Source organism: Balaenoptera physalus, assembly GCF_965194825.1.
Source record: "Balaenoptera physalus genome assembly, chromosome: 1".
Lineage (NCBI taxonomy): Eukaryota > Metazoa > Chordata > Mammalia > Artiodactyla > Balaenopteridae > Balaenoptera > Balaenoptera physalus.
In genome coordinates, this window is record NC_138882.1 from 22,653,196 (window position 1) to 22,677,615 (window position 24,420).

Genomic DNA, 24,420 nt, shown 5'->3' on the forward strand with positions numbered 1-24,420 from the left:
CTATGGGCACGAGATCATGGGCATCCGTGGGCACACGCAGGCAGGCACAGGCTCAACCAAACATGGAGCTTCTACTTGGGTGCTGTTCCCAAAAGATCAGTAAGAACTAGAATTTGGAACACAGATGGTTTCAGTTAGATCTGGAAGCAAGTCTCCTGCACTGTTTTCATCTTCCATATAACCAGAGAGGTCAAAAGTTCACGCTCTATAGTAACAGTTTCAAAAACACAGTTGGGATGTACAGTGGCTGAATTCAATTTAAGTCTTAGATTAAAAATAGCTCCTCTATCTGCAAGTCAAGTACCAAAGTCCCTTCTAAAAAGAACAATTTCCAGTATGAAACTAAAATCCCATCACGAGAAACCCCGAAGGGGATCGTCTTTTGTTTTTCTCGTTTGTTTCTCAAATTTTTTAAATTTATTTATTTATTTTATTTTTGGCTGCGTCGGGTCTTAGTTGTGGCACGCAGGCTCTTTGTTGTGGTGCGCAGGCTTCTCTCTAGTTGTGGCGTGTGGGTTTTCTCTCTCTAGTTGTGGCACGCGGGCTCCAGAGCACGTGGGCTCTGTAGCTTGTGGCACGCGGGCTCAGTAGCCCCACGGCATGTGGGATCTTAGTTCCCCTACCAGGGATCAAACCCACGTGCCCTGCATTGGAAGGCGGATTCTTTACCACTGGACCACCAGGGAAGTCCCTTGTCTTTTGTTTCTATCAAACATTTAAGTAAGCAAGCCCTAGTTAGCTAGGACTAGTACATCGGTAATTTTGACATCCAGGTTTTGTTATACTGGTGTGTGCTGTCATTCAACAACCATCATCCCTAATATCAGCTTTTTTCAACATTTTTCTTAAACTTCTAGTATGTGCCAAACTCCATTCTGAGCTCAGGATCTAAAGCTATCAGGGGCTCCCCATTGCCTATAAAATAAAGTCCATTCTTCTAAGTCCTCCATGATCTGGCTCCAGACCTAGCTTTCCCAACATCATCTTCATCATTCTCATACATTCACCTTCAGATCTACTTCCTGTTCCTGATACACAGGTTGTATGAACCATCTCTGCCTCTGCTGATGCCAGTTCAAAGGCCCTGTTCCCTGGTCTCTGCGTGTCCAATTCCTTTGCTCCCTAAAATGCAGCACGAATGCCATCTCCTCTTTAAGCCCTTTCCATATATAGGGGATCCGTGTTCATATCTGTGTCCCACAGGTCCTTGTTGCTTGGGGAAATAAAAGGTGTCTTCTCTTGCAGATAGTGCCTAAGGAACTGACCCCTAGTAAAAGTAACCCTGTTTGACCTTGATTAACTACAAGGACTTGCTTGGCCCAGGCTTTGTCCTTCAGTCTTTCCCCGAAGAGACCTGTTGTAAACATCCACACTATAATGCACACACAATTCAAATTGATGGCAAAGTTAAATGAGGACTCTTGGGAAAGATGTGAATTTCATGAAGTCAATGAAAGTGATGTTGGAGAAGTGTCTAATTTTGTGCTAAGTCATTGACACGTACAACTGAAGAAGAGAATATCAAAGAGGGTGATACCTTCGAACGGGCCTTAGGAAACAATGATCTGAACACCAAACAATTAGGACAGGCCTTTGGAAAATTAATAAAGCCCTCAAACATTTTGGGAGAAAAGACCACCTTTTTGATTAGTCCAGGAAAGTGGAAAGAGAAGTGAAGAAGGTTGTCTTATGCTGTCATACAGTTTTGTCTGATAATGATGCAAAAAATTCTATAATCAACCCTGGATTCAGTTTTCATACATCCTAAAATTTAGTGAAAAGTTGTAATTATAACTTAAATTGTGTTACAGCAAAGATAATTTTATTTTTTCATAATTTTTAATTTGATTTCCCTCAAGACAAAGTCCCAAACTGTTCACACTAGTTACTAGTTAATGCCCTATTTCAACAGGCTTTGCTTAGAACCCATTATCCTTGGATAATAAGGACCTCCTGGACCACTACGGCGATAGCATCTCTTCCTTCTCTGAATATGTGTAGCCCTTTATCTGCACTTCTCACCCTCCAGCTGATGTTACAGCTCTTTAGGAACCAGCATTATCTCCCCACCATCTTGAGGCAAGACCTGTGTCTTCAGTATTAGAGGTTGAGTGCGGCCTTTGCTGTCAGGCTGCCTACAATGAAATCACACTTCTAACTCCTTCAAGCTGTGTAGCCTTGGGTGGGTTCCTTACCCCTTCTGCACCTCAGTGGCTCATCTGTAAAATGGGGACAATGAAAGTGTGTACCCTATGAGGTTTTTTAAAAATGTATTTTATTAATGTATATTTGATTTACAATGTTGTGTTAGTTTCTGGTGTACGGCAAAGTGATTCAGTTATACATATGTATAATAGTTTGCATCTGCTAATCCCAAACTTCCAATCCACCCTCCCCCATAACCCTTCCCTCTTGGCAACCACAAATCTGTCCTCTTTGTCTGTGAGTCTGTTTCTGTTTCATAGATAAGTTCATTTGTGTCATATTTTAGATTCCCCACATAAGTGATAACATGGTATTTGTCTTTCTCTGTCTGACTGACTTTACTTAGTATGATGATCTCCTGGTCTATCCATGTTGCTGCAAATGGCATTATTTCCCTTTTTTATGGCTGAGTAATATTCCATTGTATATATATAGCACATCTTCTTTATCCATTCATCTGTGGGTGGATATTTAGGTTGCTTCCATGTCTTGGCTATTGTGAATAGTGCTACTATGAACATAGGGGTGCATGTATCTTTTTGAGTTATAATTTTGCCAGTCCTGATATATGCCCAGGAGTGGGATTGCTGGATCATATGGCAACTCTATTTTTAGTTTTTTGAGGAACCTCCATACTGTTTTCCATAGTGGCTGCACCAATTTATATTCCCTCCAACAGTGTAGTAGGGTTTCCTTTGCTCCACACCCTCTCTAGTGTTTGTTATTTGTAGACTTTTTAATGATGGCCATTCTGACCAGCGTGAGGCAGTGCCTCATTGTAGTTTTGATTTGCATTTCTATGAGATTGTTTTAAAGACTAAATTAAGTAATAGACATAAAAGAGCTTGGAATAATGCCTAGCATATGTTAATTATTCAGTTAGTGCTAACCATTTTTAATGTTATTTCCATCCCCTGGAATGCCTAGGGGGAAACAATTTTTACCTATTCATGTAGGTATCTCCCATGTGGAGGTGTGAACTCCTGCCACTGTCCTCTCTCCCCTAACTGGCTTCACCCTGGGCAGGAGATGTGACTTTATCTGATTAGAGGTATTGAAAAGAATAAACTGGGCATATTGACGTTGACTCAGCTCCTTCCTTTTTCCTCTTGGGACCCGGGCTGCTCACCAATACTGGCACCAGCCCTGGCCTTGTGGGGAGGAGGCCTGGGGTACCCAGCACTTCCATAACTGGGTCAATTTATCTAATTTGAAGATTCAGTTAACAAGCCCATTTGCTCTTACTCCTAGCTACATCTTTCAACCAATCAGTACTAACTGTGATATTTTGGTCTCCATCTGCCTTATTGTTTGTCCTATTTTTCAGTTAGTTCAGAACTTGAGTGCAGAAAAAATTGCTATTTACTGGAGGGCAGGGTCTCCTTGAAGATTCCTGGCTGGTAATTCAGTTAATGTTTGCTGGATAGATGAATAAATAAAGATATAAATTCCAGATTCTAGTTTTGCTTCTTGAAACATTATTTTTCAGATAAGAAAGACTGCAATATAGCAAGCAAAATCCTTATTGTGTTTGGGTCCAGTGAGTCCTATTAAAGGATTTGTGGAAAATCAATCAAATACACTCTTGTGTGCAACATAGGATCACCCAAAGGGGAAAAAAATGATACTGAAAATACAGTAGCTGCTCCCCAAATCCTTTCTCCAATGGCCCTTTCAACTCAAAGACCTGGAGATTCCAGCTCCTCATCCGTTGTTCCAAGGATGCCAGCTCTGAGCATATAATATGCCTCATACCTGACCTTTTCTGGTCAGAAATTTGCTTTGTGAATTAAGAGACTGGCGAAATGGTCAACCTCTGCTTGTGATTTGATAGCTATTGACATTTTGTGTTTGTGAAACTTTCTTCTCTCTGCTGGAACTTTCTTGCCCCTAAACTAGCTGGGTTTCTCTCTCAGGCATTGCTCGTACATCCCTTGTGCACTGTCCCTCCCCAGCCCAGCGCTCCTCATTGCTCACCATCCCTGATACCCCCCTTACTCCCGATTGAGGCTGGCAGGACCCTCCAGCCTCCTCGCCTGGTGCTGCTGTGGGCGCCCCTCTTTCTGTTCGTCAGCAGCCTGCAGCAGCCCCTCTTCTCCCACTTCCCATTCTCTGATTTCCTGGCCTCATCCAGACTTACTTCTGGCACTTGCCCTTTACAAACCAGCTCAGCTGACATTTGAACTCTGTGCCTGAACTGCCTGGCCCACCACTGAACCCAGGAACCACACTCCAGACACCTGTGCTTGCCCTAGTCTGTCTGTCTTCTCTGGCTCTGCATTGCCGGAGATGTCTGGCCCTGGGGTCTGCTGAGCTCCTGTCCTGACTGGTGCCCCTTACTGCCCAGTGACACACCCACTAGCCTCCTATATACCGAGCTCTCTCCTTAGGTCCGATGGCCCCATGAGACCAGCAGTGCTTCCTGGTAGGACCATCATGCCCTCTGATTATCATATGACCAGCTTCCTCCTGTTCATCCTTAGGCATTGGAGAGGGCAGTCTGTTTCAACCTCTGCTTGTCCCCCACCCCTGCTCAGCTCTACTGACTAGGGCAGGGAGTCCACTGGCCACTTACCCCATCCACAGTGGGCTCCAGCAATAGCCCTGCTCCCTCAGACTCCAGCCCCAAGCCTGAATGCTTCCTGAGTCATGACCTCCCCCTCCTTATTCCCTGGGTGGGCCTAGTCTACAGATAGCAAGTACCCTAGATAAGATACAAGTATCTTATGCCAACCCGTATCCACTGGGAGTGGCAGCCTCGAATGATGTGTTGAGGTTATTTCTGGGCTTAGCAGGAAAGAATGATGCAATCGATTAATGATGTCTACCATGTGAGCAGGAGTAGGGAGGGGTGATCTATATGCTGTTTGCTATCCACTCGACAGAGCTTCTGCCTCAGTTTCCCTAAGCAGGTCTGATTCTCTGCTGATTCTAAAGTCTGGCCTGATCTCTAGCCCACCTCACTGGTGCCCCAGATCCCTTCCATCTCTACTGGAGAAGTGACTCAATTTCCTATCTCCTCTGCCCGTGGCTTGGGTCCTGCCCACAGCAGACTGGTCACTTGGGAATATGTCACAGTCACTGCCCGCCCACTTCCAAGTACTTTGGTTTGCTCAGTTCTTCCTGCCACCATCTCCCACCTGCAAAACTGGGCACTGGTTCAAAACCATAGGGTGATAGCATCTCATACCCACTAAGAGGGCTAGAATCAAAAATTCAGGTAATAACAAGTGTGGGTGAGGATATGAAGAAATTGGAGCTCTCATACACTGCTGCTGGGAGTGAAAGATGGTGCAGCCACTTTGAAAAACAGTCTGTAAATTTCTCAAACGAACATAGGTTACCATTTGACTAAGCAATTTCACTCCTAGATATATACTCAAGTGAAATTAAACATATGTCCACATAAAAACCTGTATACGAATGTTTATAGCAGCATTATTCATAATAGGCAAAAAGTAGAAGCAACCCAAATGTCCATCAAGTGATGAATGGATTAAAAAATGTGGTATATCCATATAATGGAATATTATTCAGCCATAAAAAGGAGTGAAGTACTGATACCTATTATAACTTGGATAAACCTTGAAAACGTTGTGCTGAGTGAAAGAAGCCAGACACAAAATACCACATATTATATGATTCCATTTGCCTGAAAGTCCAGAATAGAGAAATGTGTAGAGATAGAAAGCAGATTACAGGACTTCCCTGGCAGTCCAGTGGCTAAGACTTTGCCTTCCAATGCAGGGGGTATGGGTTCGATCCCTGGTCAGGGAGCTAAGATTCCACATGCCTCATGGCCAAAAAAACCAAAGACATAAAACAGAAGCAATATTGTAACAAATTCAATAAAGACTTTAAAAATGGTCCACATCAAAAAAAATCTTTAAAAAAAAAAAAGAAAAGAAAGCAGATTAGTGGTTGCCTGGGGCTGGGAAGGGGATGAGGGGATAAGAGGTGATAGCTAAATGGTACAGGGTTTCTTTTTTAGGTGATAAAAATGTTCTAAAATTTTCTAAATATGTTCTAAAACCATGATGATGATTGCACAACTCTGTGAATATACTAAAAACCATCAAACTGCATACTTTAAATAGGTGAAACGTATGGTATGTTAATGATATCTCAATACAGCTGTTTAAAAAATACAAAACAGGTCCTGGTGCCAACACCTACCTGAATGACATCTGGGGTCCTCATGGGCCCATCTGGCCTAGGCTGGGCTGGGTTGCATCTCTACTTTGTGCCCCAGGGGCTTCCAAGCCAGCACTGCCTAGCTCCAGCCAGGACTCAAAGTGACCTTGCAGCATGATCATGTGATACAAGCAGGCAAAGCTGAGTCGGGAGTGACCGTGAGAACAGGAGGGCATCAGAGGCCACGTCCCTCTTTTCCTGGAACTGCTCTGACAACTGCTGCTCATGAACAACTCGGCCAAATCCACGGCTTCACTCCTCCTATGCCAGTGGCCCTGTGAGCGTCCTGCCCTGGTCCCGGCCCTAGTCTGATGCTGGTCACCCTAAGGGGTCTCCATGCTCTCGGGATCCCTCAGCTAGCCTGTTCCCCACAGCTCCTCTTCCCCCCAGCCCTCCAGAGGGACTGCACCAAGGATGGCTGGTTCAGTTAATGCTACTGTGACTCAAAGTCCCAAGAGCCGGCTTGAGTAACAAAGAGGTGGCAGGGGGGATTCATTCCAAAGTTTAGAGCCCTGTTTCTCGACCTTTTTTTTTTTATTAAATCATCCACTCTCAGGAACTGTTTCAGAGATCTCTGTGTGGAAATCAGGTCCCCTAACCCCATAAAATTTTAGTACTGCAGATATATTCTGTATCTGTTTATGTACTATGGGCTTTGGAGGGCCACAAATCATTGTAATATCAAAGGATTTTTTGCCCCCCAAGAACTAATTTTGCCTCCTTAAGGGCAATATCACCCCTGTTAAGAATGCGGGATATTCTAGTTTTCTCCAGTTATATATTTCGAAAAGGTACATGCACCCCTATGTTCATTGCAGCACTATTTACAATAGCCAAGAAATGGAAGCAACCTAAATATCCCTCAATAGATGAATGGATAAAGATGTGGTACATGTATACAGTAGTATTCCATTGTATATAATGGAATACCACTCAGCCATAAAAAAGAGTGAAATAATGCCATTTGCAGCAACATGGGTGGACCTAGAGATTATCAGACTAAGTGAAGTAAGCCAGACAGAGAAACACAAATGTCATATGATATCATTTATGTGTGGAATCTAAAAAAATATATACAAATGAACTTATGTACAAAACAGAAATAGACCCAGACATAGAAAACAAACTTATGGTTACCAAAAGGGAAAGGAGTGGGGGAGGGATAAGTTAGGAGTTTGGGATTAACATATACAAACTACTGCATATAAAATAGATAACCAACAAGGACCTACTATATAGCACAGGAAACTATACTCAATATTTTGTAATAACCTATAAGGGAAAAGAACCTGAAAAAAAATATACATATATACATATATCTGATTCACTTTGCTATACACCTGAAATTAACACAGCATTGTGAATTAACTATACTTCAATTTAAAAAAAGAAGTTTAAGTCCAAAAAAGATTTTTAAAATGAAGAAAAAATGTATTCTGTCTAGTTGAGCTACCATGAGCTGAGCCCCATTATTTTAAATATTTCTGTTGATCTTTGTACCTTCTGTAATTTTTGCTTTATAAATGTTATTTGGTGCAAGAAAAAATGAATGCAGGATATTCTAGAGGGATCTCAGGGGAACCAAGGCCACAGGTGTCCCAAGCCTCAGAAATAGTTCAGAACAAGAAAGGAAAGTGGCTCTGCTTCTCTCCTCCTGCTCTGCCCTTATCTGCGTACTTGCTCCTTTTTCTCTCCCTCTCTCTGCAAAGTAACTTTCTTCGCTGTGCAGCCGCCTGTAGAAAACACTGCCCATACTCCCTAGTGTTGACATAAACTATTCAAGGAAGTGACCCAGATGAAGGCTGGAATCCCTTAGTTTCCAACCCAAATGACCATGGAAGGACTTCTTCCAGCCCAGGTTGGAGTTGCCCACTTCTGAGACAATCAGTGGGGCCAGTGAGCAGGGTCATTAGGTACAAAAATGACTGCTGGGGGTCCATCACTGTTACCGAGTGGACAGAGAAGACAATTTCCAAAGGAGGGATGCCTGAACATCAGCATCCTGACACTGGCTTAGAACCCCAGCTCTCCCATTCCTTCCTCTCTTCCGTACCTCCCTGAGCTTCACCTTCTGTAGATTACTCCTAAACCTCACCCAGACCCTGGCTCTACCCCCATCTCAGGCGTGGACCTCTCACTGATGTCCTGAAGCGAATTAATACTCAGTGAGGGGCCTGGAGAGCCCGCTGGCCCTGACACAGCAGGGAACCCGGTGACTGACCTTGGCCAACTGCCTATCTTTCTTTCTGCGAATGGTCAGTTGCATCATGTGAATTTCACCTTGTCTCTCCATCCCCAGCTCTGAATCCTTGCTCTAAGCTGTGTTTCCTCAAAATGACCCTCTTGACAGCTTCCTGGAAACCAGCCCTCACCTGTCGCAGTGTACTCTGTGCAGGACTCCTAGGGCCCACTGTCGTCCATACCTGGATCTTCTCCACGTCTATTACCTGCATGTGAACTTCGTCTCGTCCACCAAGCCGCAGCTGTCCCCGCCTTCAAGACACAGCCTTAGGCTTTTAAGCAAACACTCACACCTGGGAGTTTCCCTAGACTCACTGAATCTACCTTCCAAGCCAGTTACACATTCCCTGACGTGTACTTGTCATTCATCACACCCTCTCCCCTCCTCTGTGTGACTGTCCCTCCCAAGGTGTGGCCCACGTCCAACCTTCATTCTGTGCCCCAAACACAGAGGGCCCACTGCCCTGAGGTGCTCCCTGTTAGATTACTCCTGGGCACCATTCTTTCAAAGGTGTCACAGTGGCAAGCGGCTGGCAAAGAATTTGAGTGACATGCCCTGTAAGCCAGAAACTGGCACGATAATAAGAAATGCTGAGAAGTACATGGAACAGCTTTGTCCTTTCAACCCAGAGGCAGCAGCTGTGTACTTAGTATTTGGAGCTCTCAGGACCTTGCTCCCTGGAGGAACATCGGTCTGGCTCGTAAGACTTGGAATGGAAAGTCGACAGCTCCCAGCAGAAGTGCCAAGCCTCACTCATCTTGATAGGGGCACAGAGAGTTCTTCCTGTTCAGTTTCCGGGAGGCTGATGAAGCTGAGGGGCAGTGGCAGGCAGGCACGGATACAGTCATCTTTAGAATCAAGTTTCAGCATAACAGCCCTCGCCTGCACAGCCAGGCAAATGGTTGTGGTCAGATAAGAGCAAATCCTTCTCTCTGCCCAGGACTCTCAAATGCCTCCAGACTCACAGGCAGCTAAGTCTTCTCAAGAGGGAAGTGATCAAATAACAGGTACAGAATGGTTTTATCAAGAGTTGTTCTGTAATAACCTATATAGGAAATAAATCTGAAAAAGAATAGATATATGAATATGTTTAACTAAATCACTTTGCTGTACACCTGAAACTAACACAACATTGTAAATCAACTATACTCCAATATAAAATAAAAAATTAAAAACAAAAAGAGTTGAGTCACTGAGATGGTGGCCACAGAGAGTGGGGCTTAAAGATGTGGGTTGGAGCAACGCCCCAGAACTTCATATGTGAGGGACACCTTCTTCCTCATCTTCCCCATCCCCACCTCCACCTCCTCTCCTGCATTTGCTTCTCTCCCTACACCGGGGTCATTCCTCTCTCTGTCGGCAGACAGCCTTCCTGCTCTCCATCTCCATCATGGCTGCCTCCATACATACCTCTCAAGGGATTATCTGGCCCACAAAGTGCCCCCTTCTCTAGGAAGACCCTTAAAACTCAGAGGTGAGCCTCCCATAACTTTTTCTGCCCCTGCGATCTTGCCTCTGCCCTACTGATTGTCCCCATAGTAGACCTCTGACCCAAGCTGAGCTGGCCAGTTTCTCCTGCAAATCTGAACTTAAGAAAAGAGAGACACGATGACTGGAGCCACTGGAGCTGCTCTAGGTCTGAATCGATCCCAATTCCTCTCATTGCTGCGTCAAATGGAATTATTATTATTGCTAAATCTCTCTTAAATGAGCCAGGGCTAGATTCTGTTGGCTTACACCAAAAGAACTCTGAAGCTAACTGAACCATTTTTTCCATGTTTCTATTTCAGATTCCCTGGAGAGAGAATCTGACTCAGCCTTGCCTCTGGAATGGCTTTTTCTGGGTCAATGTCTACCCCAAGGCCAATCAGCTGTGGCCGGGAATAGCAGGGCCGCTTAGAAACATGGCTATAGTGGCCCACCCTTGGATGTATTGTTCAGGGTTGAAGACACCGTTTCAGGCGGGCTGGGAAGGCCCCCAGGAAGGGTCTCCTACAATGAGATCAGGCAGGGAAGGGGAAGCCAGGCATAGATGAGGGTAGTAAGCAATCTGGTCTGACTGAGGAAGAGGGCTTGTGATGGAGCGCAGTGTGGGGTTAGCTTGACTTGAGCCTTATTATGTCTTTCTGAGGCAGGAAGAAATGTTTCTAGAATTATGTCTCCAGTGGACTCTGCAAATCTTCTGACTCTGGAGGCTTGGTGTCTGGTGGGCTGCAGAGACGTGCGACTTCAGGTAAAGGATAGCAGTGCTAACTAGTATGCTTCCATAAGAGATAACTTATCGGTTACTCAGAGCTCTGTCCAAAGCTGTGAGTCTAATTAGCTGTAATATCCTCTTTGCCGAAAAGCCTAATGTGAAAACACAGACACATGCAAGGAAAACACATTTGGTTAATTAGCCTTGTGAAAACAGCGTTCCTCACTTCTGTGCCAGCTCCCAGGTCTCTTCACTAGGCAGCCAGAGCCACGGCTTCCTGGAGGGACCCAAGGCCCTGTCTCTCTGATAACGAGAGTGGGCTTCGGGGAATCCTGCCTGCCACCTACCAGGTGCCAGAGGATGTGAGTTGGCTGCTCCTCTTCATCCTCTCCTAAGACCGACACCAAGGTCAGAAGTGGAGCGAGGTGTGGAGTTAGACCTGGAAGGGCCATTGGGAAGCACCTAGAAGAGCCCCCTCATTTTGTTTTATCATTTTATTATTTATTTATGGGTGAAATATACACAAACGTGAAATCTCCCATTTTAACCATTTTAAGTACACAATTTTGTGGAATTAAGTATTCACATTGTTGTACAACCGTCACCTCCATCTATCTCCAAAACTTTTCCATCATTTCAACGGAAACCTTTATACCCATTAAACAATAACTCCCCATTCCCTTCTCCCCCAGCCTCTGGCAACCACCATTCTGTTTTCTGTGTCTATGTTTTTGATGACTCTAGGTACCTCGTATCAGTGGAATCATACAATATTTGTCCTTTCGTGTCTGGCCTATTTCATTTAGCATAATGTCTTCAAGGATGACCCATGTTGCAGCATGTGTCAGAATTTCACTCCTTTTTCAGGCTGAATAGTATTCCATTGTATGGATATACCACATTTTTTCCATTCATCTGTGGTTAGACATTTGAGTTGTTTCCATCTTTTGCTATTGTGAATAATGCTGTTATTAACATTGGTTTACAAGTTTATCAATTTTTAATTTTAATGGCACATTACATAGTAACAATGCTCATTGTAGAAAAACTTAGAAAAGGCAGATAAATGAAAAAGCAAATCAAAATAATCCTTAACCTCAACACTGAGAACTAACCCTATGAAGATTTACTATTTATCCTTCCGAACGTACTCGCACTCCTTCAATTTCTTTCTCCTTCTATATATCCATGTAGACATACTTATATTTGCAAACAAGATGGAAATATACTATACACATTTGTTTTTTTTTAATTTTTGAATTTTATTTTATTTATTTTTTTATACTGCAGGTTCTTATTAGTTATCCATTTTACACATATTAGGGTATATATGTCAATCCCAATCTCCCAATTCACCACACCACCACCACCCCCCTACTGCCGCTTTCCCCTCTTGGTGGCCATACGTTTGTTCTCTACATATGTGTCTCAATTTCTGCCCTGCAAACTGGTTCATCTGTACCATTTTTCTAGGTTCCACATATGTGTGTTAATAAACGATATTTGTTTTCCTCTTTCTGACTTAGCTTCACTCTGTATGACACCCTCTAGATTCATCAACGTCTCTACAAATGACTCAGTTTGGTTCATTTTTATGGCTGAGTAATATTCCATTGTATATATGTACCACAACTTCTTTATCCATTCGTCTGTTGATGGGCATTTAGGTTGCTTCCATGACCTGGCTATTGTAAACAGTGCTGCAATGAACATTGGGGTGCATGTGTCTTTTTGAATTATGGTTTTCTCTGGGTATATACCCAGTAGTGGGATTGCTGGGTCATATGGTAATTCTATTTTTAGTTTTTTAAGGAACCTCAATACTGTTCTCCATAGTGGCTGTATCAATTTACATTCCCACCAACAGTGCAAGAGGGTTCCCTTTTCTCTACACCCTCTCCAGCATTCGTTGTTTGTAGATTTTCAGATAATGCCCATTCTAATTGGTGTGAGGTGATACCTCATTGTTATTTTGATTTGCATTTCTCTAATAATTAGTGATGTTGAGCAGCTTTTCATGTGCTTCTTGGCCATCTGTATGTCTTCTTTGGAGAAATGTCTGTTTAGGTTTTCTGCCCATTTTTGGATTGGGTGGTTTGTTTTTTTAATATTGAGCTGCATGAGCTGTTTGTATATTTTGGAGATTAATCCTATGTTCATTGATTCGTTTGCAAATATTTTCTCCCATTCTGAGGGTTGTCTTTATGTCTTGTTTGCAGTTTCCTTTGCTGTGCAAAAGCTTTTAAGTTTCATTAGGTCCCATTTGTTTATTTTCATTTTTATTTCCATTACTCTAGGAGGTGGATCAAAAAAGATCGTGCTGTGATTTATGTCAAAGGGTGTTCTTCCTATGTTTTCCTCTAAGAGTTTTATAGTGTCCAGTCTTACATTTAGGTCTCTAATCCATTTTGAGTTTATTTTTGTGGATGGTATTAGGGAGTGTTCTAATTTCATTCTTTTAAATGTAGCTGTCCAGTTTTCCCAGCACCACTTATTGAAGAGACTGTCTTTTCTCCATTGTATATCCTTGCCTCCTTTGTCATAGATTAGTTGACCATAGGTGCGTGGGTTTATCTCTGGGTTTTCTATCCTGTTCCATTGATCTATATTTCTGTTTTTGTGCCAGTACCATATTGTCTTGATTAATGTAGCTTTGTAGTATAGTCTGAAATCAGGGAGTCTGATTCCTCCAGCTCCGTTTTTTCCCCTCCAGACTGCTTTGGCTATTCGGGGTCTTTTGTGTCTCCATACAAATTTTAAGATTTTTTTGTTGTAGTTCTGTAAAAAATGCCATTGGTAATTTAATAAGGATTGCATTGAATCTGTAGATTGCTTTGGGTAGTATAGTCATTTTCACAATGCTGGTTCTTCCAATCCAAGAACATGGTATATCTCTCCATCTGTTGGTATCATCTTTAATTTCTTTCATCAGTGTCTTATAGTTTTCTGCATACAGGTCTTTTGTCTCCCTGGTAGGTTTATTCCTAGGTATTGTATTCTTTTTGTTGCAGTGGTAAGTGGGAGTGTTTCCTTAATTTCTCTTTCAGATTTTTCATCATTAGTGTATAGGAATGCAAGAGATTTCTGTGCATTAATTTTGTATCCTGCAACTTTACCAAAATCATTGATTAGCTCTAGTAGTTTTCTGGTGGCATCTTTAGGATTTTCTATGTATAGTATCATGTCATCTGCAAACAGTGACAGTTTTACTTCTTCTTTTCCAATTTGGATTCCTTTTATTTCTTTTTCTTCTCTGATTGCTATGGCTAGGACTTCCAAAACTGTGTTGAATAAAAGTGGCAAGAGTGGACATCCTTGTCTTGTTCCTGATCTTAGAGGAAATGCTTTCAGTTTTTCACCATTGAGAATAATGTTTGCTGTGGGTTTGTCGTATATGGCCTTTATTATGTTGAGGTAGGTTCCCTCTATGCCCACTTTCTGGAGAGTTTTTATCATAAATGGGTGTTGAATTTTGTCATACGCTTTTTCTGCATCTATTGAGATGATCATATGGTTTTTATTCTTCAATTTGTTAATATGGTGTATCACATTGATTGATTTGCGTATATTGAAGAATCCTTGCATCCCTGGGATAAATCCCACTTGATCATGGTATATGATCCTTTTAATGTGTTGTTGGATTCTGTTTGCTAGTATTTTGTTGAGGATTTTTGCATCTATATTTATCAGTGATATTGGTCTGTAATTTTCTTTTTTTGTAGTATCTTTGTCTGGTTTTGGTATCAGGATGATTGTGGCCTCGTAGAATGAGTTTGGGAGTGTTCCTTCCTCTGCAATGTTTTGGAAGAGTTTGAGAAGAATGGGTGGTAGCAGTTCTCTAAATGTTTGAGAGAATTCACCTGTGAAGCCATCTGGTCCTGGACTTTTGTTTGCTGGAATATTTTTAATCACAGTTTCAATTTCATTACTTGTGATTGTCTCTTCATATTTTCTATTTCTTCCTGGTTCAGTCTTGGAAGGTTATACCTTTCTAAGAATTTGGCCATTTCTTCCAGGTTGTCCATTTTATTGGCATAGAGTTGCTTGTAGTAGTCTCTTAGGATGCTTTGTATTTCTGCAGTGTGTGTTGTAACTTCTCCTTTTTCATTTCTAATTTTATTGATTTAAGTCCTCTCCCTCTTTTTCTTGATGAGTCTGGCTAATGGTTTATCAATTTTGTTTATCTTCTCAAAGAACCAGCTTTTAGTTTTATTGATCTTTGTTACTGTTTTCTTTGTTTCTATTTCATTTATTTCTGCTCTGTTCTTTATGATTTCTTTCCTTCTGCTAACTTTAGGTTTTGTTTGTTCTTCTTTCTCTAGTTTCTTTAGGTGTAAGGTTAGATTGTTTATTTGAGATTTTTCTTGTTTCTTGAGGTAACCTTGTATTGCTATAAACTTCCCTCTTAGAACTGCTTAGAACTGCATCTCATAGGTTTTGGATCATCGTGTTTTCATTGTCATTTGTCTCTAGGTATTTTTTGCTTTCCTCTTTGATTTCTTCAGTGATCTCTTGGTTATTTAGAATGTATTGTTTAGCCTCTATGTGTTAGTGTTTTTTACGTTTTTTTCCCCTGTAATTGATTTCTAATCTCATAGCGTTGTGGTCAGAAAAGATGCTTGATATGATTTCAATTTTCTTAAATTTACTGAGGCTTGATTTGTGACCCAAGATGTGATTTATCCTGGAGAATGTTCTGTGTGCACTTGAGAAGAAAGTATAATCTGCTGTTTTTGGATGGAATGTCTTATAAATATCACTTAAATCTATCTGGTCTATTGTGTCATTTAAAGCTTGTGTTTCCATATTAATTTTCTGTTTGGATGATCTGTCCATTGGTGTAAGTGAGGTGTTGAAGTCCCCCACTATTATTGTGTTACTGTCGATTTCCTATTTTAGAGCTGTTAGCAGTTGCTTTATGTATTGAGGTGCTCCTATGTTCAGTGCATATATATTTATAATTGTTATATCTTCTTCTTGGATTGATCCCTTGATCATTATGTAGTGTCCTTCCTTGTCTCTTGTACCATTCTTTATTTTAAAGTCTATTTTATCTGATATGAATATTGCTGCTGCAGCTTTCTTTTGATTTCCATTTGCATGGGATATCTTTTTCCATCCCCTCACTTTCAATCTGTATGTGTCCCTAGGTCTGAAGTGGGTCTCTTGTAGACAGCATATATATGGGTCTTGTTTTTGTATCCATTCAGCGAGCCTGTGTCTTTTGGTTGGAGCATTTAATCCATTCACGTTTAAGGTAATTATCTATATGTATGTTCCTATGACCATTTTCTTAATTGTTATGGGTTTGTTTTTGTAGGTCCTTTTCTTCTCTTGTGTTTCCCACTTAGAGAAGTTCCTTCAGCATTTGTTGTAAAGCTGGTTTGGTGGTGTTGAATTCTCTTAGCTTTTGCTTGTCTGTAAAGCTTTTGATTTCTCCATCAAATCTGAATGAGATCATTGCCGGGTAGAGTAATCTTGGTTGTAGGTTCTTCCCTTTCATCACTTTAAATATGTCATGCTACTCCCTTCTGGCTTGTAGAGTTTCTGCTGAGAAATCAGCTGTTAACTTTATGGGAGTTCCCTTGTATGTTATTTGTCGTTTTTCCCTTGCTGCTTTCAATAATTTTTCTTTATCTGTAATTTTTGCTAGTTTGATTACTATGTGACTCAGCATGTTTCTCCTTGGGTTTATCCTGTATGGGACTCTCTGCGTTTCCTAGACTTGGGTGGCTATTTCTTTTCCCATGTTAGGGAAGTTTTTGACTATAATCTCTTCAAATATTTTCTTGGGTCCTTTCTCTCTCTCTTCTCCTTCTGAGACCCCTATAATGTGAATATTGTTGCATTTAATGTTGTCCCATAGGTCTCTTGGGCTGTCTTCATTTCTTTTCATTCTTTTTTCTTTATTCTCTTCCACAGCAGTGAATTCCACCAGTCCATCTTCCAGGTCACTTATCTGTTCTGCCTACGTTATTCTGCTATTGATTCCTTCTAGTGTAGTTTTCATTTCAGTTATTGTATTGGTCATCTCTGTTTGTTCTTTAATTCTTCTAGGTCTTTGTTAAACATTTCTTGCATCTTCTTGATCTTTGCCTCCATTCATTTCCGAGGTCCTGGATCATCTTCACTATCATTATTCTGAATTCTTTTTCTGGAAGGTTGTCTATCTCCACTTCATTTAGTTGTTTTTCTGGGGTTTTATCTTGTTCCTTCATCTGGTCCATAGCCCTCTGCCTTTTCATCTTGTCTATCTTTCTGTGAATGTGGTTTTTGTTCCACAGGCTGCAGGATTGTATTTCTTCTTGCTTCTGCTCTCTGCCCTCTGGTGGACGAGGCTATCTAAGAGGCTTGTGGAAGTTTCCTGATGGGAGAGACTGGTGGTGGGTAGAGCTGGCTGTTGCTCTGGTGGGCAGAGCTCAGTAAAACTTTAATCCGCTTGTCTGCTGATGGGTGGGGCTGGGTTCCCTCCCTGTTGGTTGTTTGGCCTGAGGCGACCCAACACTGGAGCCTAGCCGGGCTCTTTGGTGGGGCTAATGGGGGGGTGGTGGTGGGATGAATTGGGAGATTGGGATTGACATGTATACACTGATGTGTATAAAGTGGATGACTAATAAGAACCTGCTGTATAAATAAATTAATTTAATTTAATTAAAAAAAAACAATACTCAGTGGGGAATTCCCTGGCAGTCCAGTGGTTAGGACTCTGTGCTTTCACTGCTGAGAGCCTGGGGTTCAATCCCTTGTCAGGGAACTAATATCCCGCAAGACTCGTGGCTTGGCAAAAAAACCCCACAAAAACAGTATTCAGTGGAATGTTATTTACCTTAAAATGGAATGAAATTCTGATACCTGACACAACCTGAATGAACACTGAAGACATTGTGCTCAGTGAAATAAGCTAGCCACAAAGGTACAAATACTGTATGACTCCACTCAGTTGAGGTTCCTAGACAGTGAAATTCATAGACACAGACAGTAGAATGGTGGTTACTAGGCACTAGAGGAGAGGAGAATTGGGAATTATCATTTAGTAGGTTCAGAGTTTCTATTTGGGATGATGAGAAAGTTCTGGAGATGGATGGTGGTGATGGTTGTACAACAATGTGAAGGTACTTAATGCCCCTGAACTGTGCACTTAAAAAATGGTTACAGTGGTAGGTGTTATGTTATGTATAGTTTATCATGGTAAGTAAATAAATGAAGGGGGATTCACATCCACTTGCAGGCTTTTCTCCACAGGCCTCACCAGGTGTCATCAAAAACCCAGTTCTCCAGACTGGTGGTTGCCAAGGGGGAGGGGGTTGGAGGAGGGATGGAGTAGGAGGCTGGGGTTAGTAGATGTGAGCTTTTATACACAGAGTGGATAAACAACAAGGTCCTACTGTATAACACAGAGAACTATATTCAATAAACCATAATGGAAAAGAATATTTTAAAAAGAATGTATATATATATATGTATAACTGAATCACTTTGCTGTACAGCAGAAATTAACACAACATTGTAAATCAACTGTACTTCAATAAAAAAATATTGATTCAAAAAAAAGAAAGTTCCCCAGGTGATTCCCATGTGCAGCCAAGGCTCGGAACCACTGGTGTTTGGGGTAATTATCTTAATCCCTTATGGGGGAAAAACATTGCTCTTAAACTACCAAAGATGGTCCCTTTGTGGGTCCTAGAAGGACCTGACGAGTGTGAACTAGCTGACCTACAGGCCAGACTGCCCGGGCTGAGTCCTGAGCACTCGCCTTGCTCAGGTGACTGCAGGCTGTTACGTCACTTCTCCAAGACGTCAGCGGGACTGACCAGAGTGCCTGCCCATGAGGCTATGTTGTTTTTTGGTTTGAGGAGTTTTTTTGGGTTTTTTTGGTTTTTTCAATTTACGTCTTTTACTTTATATTGGAGCAGAGTTGATTTACAATGTTGTGTTCGTTTCAGGTGTCCAGCAAATTGATTCAGTTATACATATACATCCGTGAGGCTGCGTTGTGAGGGGACATGAGACAGCCATGCAAAATGCTTGCCACGTGGAAAGAGCGTCAATAAATGTGGGTCGATATTATCAGCTTTCAAATCAGCCAAGAGTGAATAATTCCTACTATGTCCCTCGGCTATGGCAGGGGAATACAAAGATGTGTCAGGCCAGTTCCTGCCTCTAGGCGTTTACAGTTACATGACTTTACAGCTACATGTGCCTTAAGAGAGACAAACCAAATGCTGCGGCAGTTCAAAGACAGAGGTGTGATGACGGCAAGGCTGGAGAAGGAAAAGCCTGAAGGTCAACGGTATCTGAGCTGGCCCTGCCTGGACACGAAGCAGAAAGCTGACCCTGTCTGGCAACATCCTTCTCCTTTTCCGATGAGAAATCCCAGCCTTAGAGGGGTTAGAGACCCACCCAGAGGTCAGAGTGGTTCATAAAATGCCCCGATCCCCACCCCTACCCGCCATGGGGTAACCCCACGACCTTGATCACTGAAAAGCCCCCAGGAGGCCAACTGACAGGCCTCACTGTCCAAATGTGGTTCATCCCAGGGCGGCCCCAGGCTGCACGCGGGCTCAGTGTGCTCTGGCCACAGGCAGCTGTCCAAGCCCGTGCAGCTGCCCTCCTCCCTGCCCAGGTGGGGGGGACCCTCCAGGCCACCTGGGGTAGCGCTCCCTCTTGGGGACCCTAAGCATCCAACAGAACTGGAGGGGCCTGTGCTGGGCAACCAGCTGGCTGGAGGGAGGGCATAGCTGGTGCTCTCTCATGGTCTTCCTTGGCCCTTTGCTCTCCCAGCTCAAAGCTTTCGTGATGGAGAAGCCGTCCCCATCTTTAGGGGGAGATCTGGTCATTAGAGCCCGGGAGGAGGAAGTCCTTCGCTTCCTGCGGACCTTGCAGCTTTGATGTCACTTAGGTTTCTATTGAACCTGGACTTGGAGAGAGTCTGGGGGAGGGCACACAGGTAATGAGTGGTGGAACGGGGCTGAGGGCATTTCAAGCAGAAGAAACGGCACTAGCAGAGAGGCTCAGAAAAGACAGCCCAGGGCATGTTTGGAAATTTGAGAAGAATCTGTCACTTCTGATGGGGAGGGCAGCCCATGAAGGCGAGATGGAGATTTAAGACTAGAAGGGTAAGGGTAGGTCTGAGCCAGATTGTGGAGGATTTGCCCTTACTTCAGTAGACAATGGGGAGCCATGGAAGGTTCTAGAACAAGGAGTGAGATGCGACTACAGCTGTGACTTATTTGTAGTTTGTTGAGCAAATTAATGAATGAGTGTCTGAGGAAGACGTGATAGTCGTGGGCAGGATGCCATGTGTGACAGAGATTGGCAGGAGGAGACACTTGGCTGTAACGTGTCCCCATGGCCTTCTGTATGCCTGGGTAACTGGTACAACTGCTCTGCAAATTCAGCATGCAAGTAGGCTCATATCTATTCTATTTCTTACAAATAAACAAAACCAGCTCAAACCCACACACCAGATTAAGGAGAAGTCCAGAATCTCCCTCCTGGTGCTCCCCCATGTTCCTTCCTTGGTTTTGCTCTCAGCTGCCCCAGGTTACAGCCCTCCTTGGTTTCTGAGGGAGGACCATTCCCTGTCTGGTGTCCCTTGGGCTCCCTGTGGTTCCCTAGGCCCTGGTACCAGCTCCTCCTGCCTCACACCCAGCCATCCCCACCAGCAGTCCTAGGAGCCCAGCACAGCTGGCTCAGGCCTCCACCCTGGGCAGTTCCCACTTCTGCCCACCCTGGACACCCACCCACAGGAGGTAGGGCAACCCTCCCCTTCCCAAGCCTTGAGACACAGAGGACATCCCCTTTCCCGGCAATGTGGCCTCCCTAAATATTACCAGGAGCCCAGCAGCCTCCAAATGCAAAAGGTCTAAAACAGCTTCTTCTCCAAAGACAAAGTCACTCAGCCTCCTTGGCACAGATGCCTGGACTCCCTCCGGGGGACCCAACAGGCCCACCTTTTTCATGTGTCAGGGAGACACAATTAGTGCCTCAAAGCTGACTCACCCAACTAAGAAACAGCACTAACTCCAGGATCAGAGAAAGAAAAAAGAAAAGGAGAAAGGGAGAAACAGAAGTACAGGGCATGAGATCTCCCACTACATTTGTATTGTAATATTTTTCATACTATATTATTATTATTTTTGTTGTTTTACTTGGGGTTTTCCTTAACATTGTATATCCTGTATATATTACAATCTGAGCACGTGGCATTTGCTTATGAGATCTCTATGGAGGAGGGAGGAAAGTGAACGGGGAAGCTGGAAAATAGAACTGAGATTCACCAAGTACCTTCTGCTGGCACGCTCTCCAATGAACGCTGTGCACACGTCATTTCATTGACCTCTCCCCACAGCCTTATAAGGAAAGTATTATTGTTATTCTGATTTTACTGATCTAAAAAAATGAAGAAATAAAGCAGATGAATGCAGGCATGAATGACAATGCCATTTTCCTCTGCCTTTCCATCATGCAGAGATGGCTTGCGTTCCTGAATTATAAAACATTTTTCAAAAAGTCAGAGAACAAAAAAAAAAATATTAAAAAGAGATTAAAGCAGTATGATTTCCAAACCATTCAGTAAAGGATGAAAATAGCTTTGTTATCCAGCGCCTGTCTTCATAAAGTCATTGTTATCATGAGTTAGAACCTGCATTAACTCTGAAATTAAAATAATAGCCCCATGCGCAGCAAATTCTGAAGACACACTCTACGGTTTTCCAAGCGCCTATTAATATTCTCCTGAACTTTAGTTGGATCTGAACGGTTTACCAAAAGAGGATCCAGCTTAAGTGTTCTACTTCACAAAGAAAAAGCAATAGAACGGGGTGACTCTGAAAAGCTTCCTTTTTATGTTAAGCAGGTCTGAAGTACAGACTCTAATATGATCAGTATAACGCCTGCATTTAGGAACAGGAGGAAGGGCCTCATGCACACACCTCAGGGGGTGTCTCAGTGGACAGTTCTGGAACCACTGAGCAGACTCAGAACAGACTCCGTGAAGAACGTTGCTCACAGGCTTGGTTCCAATGATCCCAACAGCAGCAGCTGTGACAATACATTTTTAATCAAATCTAAAGGCAAACTTATAAAGAAATAAACGCTATTCAAATAAACACGGTGCATTTTCCTGAAATATCTTATTATGCTTTCTGGAAATTAGCCCAAAAATATAAAGTAAAGAGAATTCTACGGGGATTCACTATTGAGTCACAGATCTTGAAGGCATTATCTCTGCACTAACTTCCAAGACAAATGACACTCATAGTTGGCACTTTCTGCATGTTTCTGACCCTCTGTTCTGGGGCAGCTCACTCTGGTGGGTCCTTCAGGGGAGGAGCTTGCCATGTGGTCACAGTCTTCGGCGTTGGACTGAGAACTCTTAGACAGTAGAGCCCGTGGTGTCTGATTAGCTCTGCCCAGCCTCATGAGGAGAAGGGCCTGGCCTGCGTCTCCTGATGTTCCAAAGATGGCTCTCCTGAGGACAAAGCAGGACGGGCTGGAGGGCAGATGCCACCGGTAGAAAGAGCTGTGGCCAGAAGGGGTTTTGCATAGTAATCCAGTCCATTTTCATTCTCCTGCCGTTCAGAGGCCTGGCCCCTGGGTCTGCTTTCACTGTGCTGTTAGTGTCACAGAAACAATACTTTGAGTAAGGAAGAGAGAGCTACAAAGGCACAAAGATCTTTCATATTTGCTTTACACATGCCCTCCCCTGAGCTACCTGCAGACAGGTTTAATATGGGGATCTCTCAGAGCAGGTGCAATAGCAGACAAGGATAGATGGGGAAAGAGAGGGAGGGAGGGAGGAGGGGAGGGAGGAGGGGAGGGAGGAGGGGAGGGAGGAGGGGAGGGAGGGAAGGAGAGGAATGAAAAGTCCCGCTTCTGAGAAAAGAGTTCTTTACAGCCAGATCAAACACAAAACTAGAGACGCAGCAAACAGGACGATTTCTATTCTCATTCAACTCTCACAGGAGATAGGAACGCACACGCTAAAACAGCATCTGCCGGTGTTAAGAGCTCACAGTTTTCCACAAACTCTTTACCCAACAGGATTGTGCAGTTGAGCTGATCTACAAGTGGTTCATAAAGAGCTCCCCCCTCACCCCACCACACACACGGAAAAGCCAAGTTTCATAACGCCATGACCCTGATCCCTGAAAAGCCCCCTGGAGGCTGACCGACAGGCCTCCTGCCTGAAGGTGGTTCATCCCAGGGCGGCCCCAGGCTGCACGCAGGCTCAGTGTGCTCTGGCCACAGGCAGCTGTCCAAGCCCGTGCAGCTGCCCTCCTCCCTGCCCAGGACACTCCAGGCCACCTGGGGTAGCGCTCCCTCTTGGGGACCCTAAGCATCCAACAGAACTGGAGGGGCCTGTGCTGGGCAACCAGCTGGCTGGAGGGAGGGCATAGCTGGTGTTCTTTCATGGTCTTCCTTGGCCCTTTGCTCTCCCAGCTCAAAGCTTTCGTGATGGAGAAGCCGTCCCCATCTTTAGGGGGAGATCTGGTCATTAGAGCCTGGGAGGAGGAAGCCCTTCGCTTCCTGCGGACCTTGCAGCTTTGATGTCACTTAGGTTTCTGTTGAACACCTGGATTTGGAAGGAGTTGGAGGAGTGCACTTAGGGATTGGAAGTCGTCCAGGAATTTCAAGCAATCAGATGCACCCGGAATGTTAGTAGTTTAAATCGAGGTTTGACAAATTACAGCTCATGGGCTAATCCAGCCCTCGTCCTATTTTTATACGGCCAGCAAGCTAAGAGTGGTTTCTATATTTTTAAAAAGTTGTAAAACAAACAAAAAAGAATATGCAAGAGAGACATATGTGACCTGCATAGCCTAAAATACTTACTATGTGTCCTTATGTGATTTACAGAATCAGCTTTCCAGCCCCTGGTAAATGAAGGAGCTAGAGATGATAAAATGTCTAACGTTCACGAGGAAAGGTAAAGACAGTGAATCCCTGGTGGCAAACATTCATCTTCAATGGAGAATGACACTAGCTGAGCAGGCGCGTGGCTCCCCTCTCACCTGATGGTGCCCTGCCTGCTTATTATAGGGTGATGAGGGCAAAGTTTCCTAGATGGAAATTGTACAACATGGAGGGATGTGATGGATAGTTTTATGTCGACTTGGCTGGATCATGGTACCCAGATATTTGCTCAGTCATAGTTGGATGTTGCTGTGATGGCATATTTCAGATGAGATTAACATTTAAACCAGGAAACTTTGAGAAAAGCAGATTGCCCGCCATAATCTTGTTGCATCTCATCCAATTAGTTGAAGGCCTTAAGAGAAAAAAGATTGACCAGCCCACCCCACCCCCCGGGGAAAAGGGAATTCTGCAGCAGACGGCGTTTGGGTGGTCTTTCAGCATCTCCAGCCCACCAACCCACCCTGCTGATTTTAGGCTGCCTAGCCTCTGCCATCACATGAATCAATTCCTTAAAATAACTCTCTCTCTGTCTCACACAAACACGCACACACATACACTCACATACCTACTCGTGTGTGTGTGTGTGTGTGTGTGTGTGTGTGTGTGTGTGTATTCTATTTCTCTGGAGAATCCTGACTACTACCAGGGGGCTGACCTATAT

General features: G+C 43.5%; 2 long non-coding RNA genes across 3 annotated transcripts in view; one reads left to right on the forward strand and one right to left on the reverse strand.

Annotated features, from left to right (window-relative positions):
* Nucleotides 1-24,420, reverse strand: part of LOC309644556 — a 49,166-nt gene that overhangs the window by 1,446 nt on the left and 23,300 nt on the right. The window contains exons 2-3 of one of the 2 annotated variants that reach the window (XR_014254481.1): nucleotides 6,382-22,453; nucleotides 1-106 (exon numbers count right to left, since the gene is read on the reverse strand). This is a non-coding gene — a long non-coding RNA (uncharacterized lncRNA). Of the gene's footprint in view, nucleotides 22,454-24,420 lie in introns of both variants that reach the window. The other variant, XR_014254482.1, reaches the window with a different exon arrangement.
* The window catches only part of LOC309644570, a 12,225-nt gene continuing 10,257 nt past the window's right edge, over nucleotides 22,453-24,420 (forward strand). The window contains exon 1 of the long non-coding RNA XR_014254496.1: nucleotides 22,453-23,769. This is a non-coding gene — a long non-coding RNA (uncharacterized lncRNA). The remainder of the gene's footprint in view (nucleotides 23,770-24,420) is intronic.